The sequence below is a fragment of the Haliotis rufescens genome, unplaced genomic scaffold (assembly GCF_023055435.1).
Source record: "Haliotis rufescens isolate VD_foot unplaced genomic scaffold, xgHalRufe1.0.p SCAF_12, whole genome shotgun sequence".
NCBI classification, from domain to species: domain Eukaryota; kingdom Metazoa; phylum Mollusca; class Gastropoda; order Lepetellida; family Haliotidae; genus Haliotis; species Haliotis rufescens.
In genome coordinates, this window is record NW_025963802.1 from 38769965 (window position 1) to 38775964 (window position 6000).

Consider the following 6000-nt stretch of genomic DNA (forward strand, 5'->3'; position numbering starts at 1 on the left):
TATATCGAACTATTAATGATACATTCGAGAGCCCACAACAATAACCATTAACACGATCTTCTGGAATGTCCACGTAAAAGATGGAGACTTGTAACGGTCGACTAACGGGATCGGGTGGTCAGGCTTATGATCACTGGATTGTCTGGTCCAGACTCGATTATTTACAGACCGTCGTCATATAGCTGGAGTGTGGCGTTAAACAAGAAATAAAAAACGTCCTATTTCGTCTTTACCTTATTTCGTTCCATCAATATAATTTTTTACATGTAATATCAGGCTCCGCGCTGAAATAAGACATAGACTATAATTCCGAACCGCAATAGTGACACGATGTAAAGGAAATATAAACAGGCCTATTTGAAAATTAGAATCCTGTCCTCAGAGACTTAACTCAATAATCAATAGGGACATGTGCATATGTGCACTACCCCCGCAAGGTTGATATGGATTTCAACGCTTGAGGTGTTAGTCAACAGTGTTCAATCAATATTTTCTGTAGCGGGGGCGCTAGCCTACTTTACACAGTTATGCAAACCCCTGAACCAAGGCTTACCCCCCACTCATCGATATCGAATCGTCCAACATTAGCACGTGCTTACACAACTATAATAGGAAAATGAGTGAAAAGATAAATGAAGCCGCAAAGGTGAGGTGAGGTGATGTGAGGTGAAATTGTGTGTAACGTCGCGTCCAAGATTATTACACTGATATAGCAACGTGCATGCACGTGTGTGTGTTTGTGTGTGTGTTTGTGTGTGTGTGTGTGTGTGTGTGTGTGTGTGTGTGTGTGTGTGTGTGTGTGTGTGTGTGTGTGTGTGTGTGTGTGTGTGTGTGTGAATACCCCACTCAGACACAGTATACTGACTCCGAGCCGAACAGTCCTTGTTTAAGTCCCTCAATGCCCAGCGCCAGACAGGATCACAAAAAGTACCATCTTTTAACGTCTTTTGGCTCTCCGGACGGACGCTCTTCCACTAGACCACGGAGACGGTCAGCAGCAAAAAGCAATGACTGTAAGAGATTATGGGATTTACCTAAACGTGCCCTGCAGAACAAAACTCAAGTAATACGGTAACATCTGATGTTTGGGCAGCCTACTTTAAAATCTTATTAAACCCTGCCATTGCAGAAGGTTTTTCAGAAGCTGATCATTCGGTTTCCCATTTCTTGATAACCAGTCTTGTGAAAATTGTAGTATGTGTTTTATTCATGATTTATCAGACGAAATCACTTCAAGCGAGGAGAAGCCATTTCCATCCTGGAGAGGACAGATTAACCCCAGCGTTTTTCAGTGTGCGCATCCTTTCCGCATTTCGTTTTTACAAATTACTATGTATAACAAAGTATTAGTTACAGGTATTTGCCATATTCATGAAAATTAGGTGTAATCTCCCCCTTATACAAATCTGGAAAAAGGGACCCAAATAATTACAGAGGTATTTCCCTTTTAAATGTTACTGGCAAGTCATTTACTTGTGTGTGAGAAAAAAAGGTTGAGACCATGGATGGAAATTAATGATTTTATAAGGGAATCGCAAGTTGGTTTTCGCTGTAATTATTCTACCATTTTAAAAAAATAAATTTTTATTTAATAATTTTTATTGTTCCTGGTAAAAGTACATCATGTTTTGGTAGAACTCATTATACATGACCAGGGTTTTTTAAGCAAGTACATGTCATTCACACACATCCATAGACACATTCACACTCACTAGAAGCTTAAAGTATTTATGAAGACAGAATGCAGGATATTCTAGTAAAATTTTGGAATAGCAAATATATATATTTTCAAAAGGTTTTCATAAGAAGCCGATTTCATATAGAATTCAGTCTGTTTGGCTTTATTTAAGTGTATATATTTTTCTATTTGATAATAATATTTAACCTCATTTTGGAAATGTGTAATGGTTGGTTGGTTATTTTTCATTTTGCATCTGTAAATGTGAAATTTGGACAGTATAAGAGTATCAGATCAAAAATGTTATCGGTGTGGAAATTTTTTGAAAAGCCAAAAAGGATAAGTCTGAAGTAAGATTTATCTTGCCGGTATGTGGACACTTGGATTCAATCCATTGTGAAAATCTTTTCCAGAAGTTTTTGCTTACCCTACAGTCCCAAAACAGATGTTGGATAGATTCTGGCTCGGCATTACAGAAAGTACATATTAGACAGTTGTCAACAATATGCATCTTGAGTAAATAAGTATCAACAGGTAGAATTCTGTGGAGCAATCTAAGCTGAAACCATCTAAGTTTAGGGTCTGGAGTAGTTTTGTGTGCTATTATTCTACCATTGATAACATGTACATTTTAAGTCATTGTGCTCGAAACATATATTACGCAAATGGAAGGGCTGTGTTTGCTGTACTTTCGTTGATTTCAAGAAAGCCTTCGATTTAGTGCATATGCAATAGTTATTGCATATACATGTACTTGTAATCAAGGGTTGTCATGCGAAAATGTTTCATGTTCTGCAAAATGTGTATTCATCTGCATAAAGATTGACACGACAAGAACAAACTGTGTTTAGCAAGAGGTCTAAGACAGGGGTGTATTTTGAGTCCCGTTTTGTTTAGTTTCTTCACCGATGAGCTTGTTATTGAAATCTATAACCAATGTAATTATGGTATATTTGTTGATAAATATATTGTTGATAATATGATGCTAATGTTTTTATTTGCAGTAAGTGGTTTACAAAATCAATTAAATGTATTTCAATAATTGTTTTGAAATGGGCATAATCCGCATTGGATGTAAATTTATATAAAACAAACATAATTGTGTTTAGAAATGGTGGTATAGTTGCCAAAAGTGAAAGACGAACTTATTGAAATGCTACGGTAAAGGTTGTAACTTGCTATAAATATTTGGGTATTACGTTTTCTTCTAAATTATTGTAAATGTCCTGCTATTCAACCTTCACAAGCATGTATGTCTGTGAACAAATCGCTCAAACAAAATAAGTATGTATCATTTTCAACAACTTGTAACATTTTTTAGAGTAAAATGGCACCAATATTACTCAATGGTTCGGACATATGGGGAACAAAATATGCTGCCATAGAAAAAGAACATTCCACATATTTCCATCGTTTTCTGGGTAATGGCAAATGTGCCTCCAAAAAAGGAATTCTTGGTGAAACTAGATTCTGAAATATGTTTGTAAATAGCCAAGTTACTACGAATGGAAGAATGCAGATACCCTCTGCAATGTTATCCATTGTTAAAGTGTTGGATGAAAATGGTGAACATAATTGGGTTTCTGAAGTAAGGAATCTATTGTTTAGATGTGGTTCTTCTTATGTGTGGATTGCACAGGATAATGGTAACATTCAAGCGTTTAAGGGACTATATCAGCAGTGAGTGAACGATATATTTGCAGAAAACTGGTATGAAACTGTTTCATCGCAACATTATCTTGGCAATTATAGGAAAGTAAAGTCTTCAACATAAAAATTTACGAGACAAATCATTAATCTTTCATAAATTTCGAATTTCATTACAGAAATTCAATGTATGTATGTGTACTAAATCTAAAGATATTGATGTTGTTAATTGTGGATATCAGTTGTAAAAGAGGTGAAATTGATGAATTCGACGTCTTTTTTCAATCCAAGTATTCCAATTTTAGATCTACCTATATATCTTTCTTTCTTTCGTTAATAATGACTACAAATCTATAATGTTAGCGATAAATGTTTTCAACTCACAAATTAAAACAAGCATGTTATCCTTTCTGTGGCTACTTATATAAAACATGTTTTTAACATCAGATTCAATAAGATGTAATTTCCGTATATTCACGTGACAATGTATTATGATTTAGTATCATTTGTACGTTAGGCCATGTGGCCATACCAAGAATAAAACTGTCTGCCGAAACTAAGGAACGCAGTACACCCTCTCGGGCATGTGTGACGGGAATGTGGGTCTGTGTTATGGCCAGAATATTTTAATGTCGCTTCTACTAGTATCAGTTGTCGCTTTGGGATTTAATGCAAATATTCACACTTATTTTTAGTAGACTATCGTTTGTCACTAGAAAGCAGCCCCACAATACAATGTAATACAATATAAAGATATCCTAATAATATCAATAATCGATTCATTCCTAACCTAATCCTTTGTCGGTATACATGTATATCCAATCTACACAATAATCATATCCCTTTATGTAACACATATGTGTGTCTTCCATTTCACTGGTGACGCTAATGATAAATAATCAGTCTTCGAAATACCTGCCTGCCCGACCGTCCGAGACGGGTTGATTTCAACTCGGGCTGCCAGATTTTCAAATCCCCCTGCCCGACGGTCAGGTTATATTTCATATGTGAAAATATTCTAAATATTTCCCAATGATAAGCATTAATTCACATGTAAAGATGAATGATAAAATGTAACCAAAAAGAAATCCCGCTAGCTTATCCTGAGAAACATATGATTATAGTGGGCAGGCAGGTTTTGGTCAGGGCTGGCAAGTATTTCAGCTAGCCAGTCCTGTGGTCTGGCTGAAATTTTGGGGAGTTTCATACCCTGTTTTAAATAAAGTGCAGAAGTGCGTTCCTAGTTATGCCAGGATCCGCTTATCGTGGTTTCGAACCCGCCATTAATCAAATCATCTTTGACCAATTAGATTCAAGCAACTCACACTTACCTTTTTATGCAAATTGTTTGGGTGTTACGGGTGTTGCGGGTAGGGCAGGACATTAGGGCATACCCTTTTCTCGAACACCTGTGACCATCAATGATTTTCAGTGATCCATTCATATAATTTTCACGCTTATTTTGTCTTTACGGCTAATGGAATCTGATTCGATAGATCATGGAGATTCTCTGGCGTTGGAGGCTTATACTGAAGTGATGACGCCAACAGTCTGGTAGATGAGGATGCCCCCGATGATGCTGACACGCCTTTATAAAACTGAAATACTGTTCATAGCGGCGTTACACTAACCCACTTTGTAGCTACGCGACCCTTGAAGATCCGGGTTAGAATAGGTCTTCAGCAACCCATGCGTACCCTACAAGGCGACTATGCTTGTCGTAAGAGGCGACTAACGGAGTCGGGTGGTGTGGCTTGCTGACTTGGTTGATGCATGTCATCATATCCCAATTGCGTGGATCGATGCTCATGATGTCAATCCCTGGACTGTGTGGTCCAGACTCGATTATTTACAGACCGCCGTCATATAGCTGTAATATTGTTAAGTGCGGCGTTAAACAATCAAACAAACGTTTGTTACGTCATTCAACCAGCATCCTCGTTGTCACATACCTCGGTTTCAGATTCAGGTAAATCAACATGATGAAGATGCTCCTCGTCGTCGTTGGCTGCATCGTCTCTGCCGCCGCAACACCTACATACGGGCACTACGGCATGTACGGACTTGGGGGAATGGGTTATGGAATGGGGGGATTTGGATACCCAGGATATGGCTTCGGTGGTCAAATTGGCATGGGCATTGGTTACGGAGGACTTGGAGGACTTGGTTACGGAGGACTTGGAGGACTTGGTTACGGAGGCATGGGAGGACTTGGTTACGGAGGCATGGGAGGACTTGGTTACGGAGGCATGGGAGGACTTGGTTACGGAGGCATGGGAGGACTTGGTTACGGAGGCATGGGAGGACTTGGTTTCGGAGGCATGGGAGGACTTGGTTTCGGAGGCATGGGAGGACTTGGTTTCGGAGCAATGGGAGGACTTGGTATGTATGGCGGATACGGCGGAGGGGTCGGTGGATTTGGTAAGGAATTATATATGAAAATGTATTGAATAGTTTTTCAAACTTTGTGGACGCGCTTCTCCTGCATACTTATCTTTCTGCTTGAGTGTATACACGAGTTATTCTGACAAATCCATAAAAAACAACAACATGTAACTTCTAACATGTCTACATTCTATCCAGTGTGATGACAGTACGTATTGGAAGCGATGTGGATTAGGAATTGGGCATCTATGAAAACACTTAATATTTGATTATAAGTACTTCTTTATAAA

At 38.4% G+C, this 6000-nt stretch overlaps 1 long non-coding RNA gene across 1 annotated transcript in view; it reads left to right on the forward strand.

The window, feature by feature from the left end:
• Positions 1-5716, forward strand: part of LOC125378365 — a 49226-nt gene extending 43510 nt beyond the window's left edge. Inside the window, exon 3 of the long non-coding RNA XR_007220227.1 lies at positions 5289-5716. This is a non-coding gene — a long non-coding RNA (uncharacterized LOC125378365). The remainder of the gene's footprint in view (positions 1-5288) is intronic.
• Positions 5717-6000: the final 284 nt, after the last annotated feature.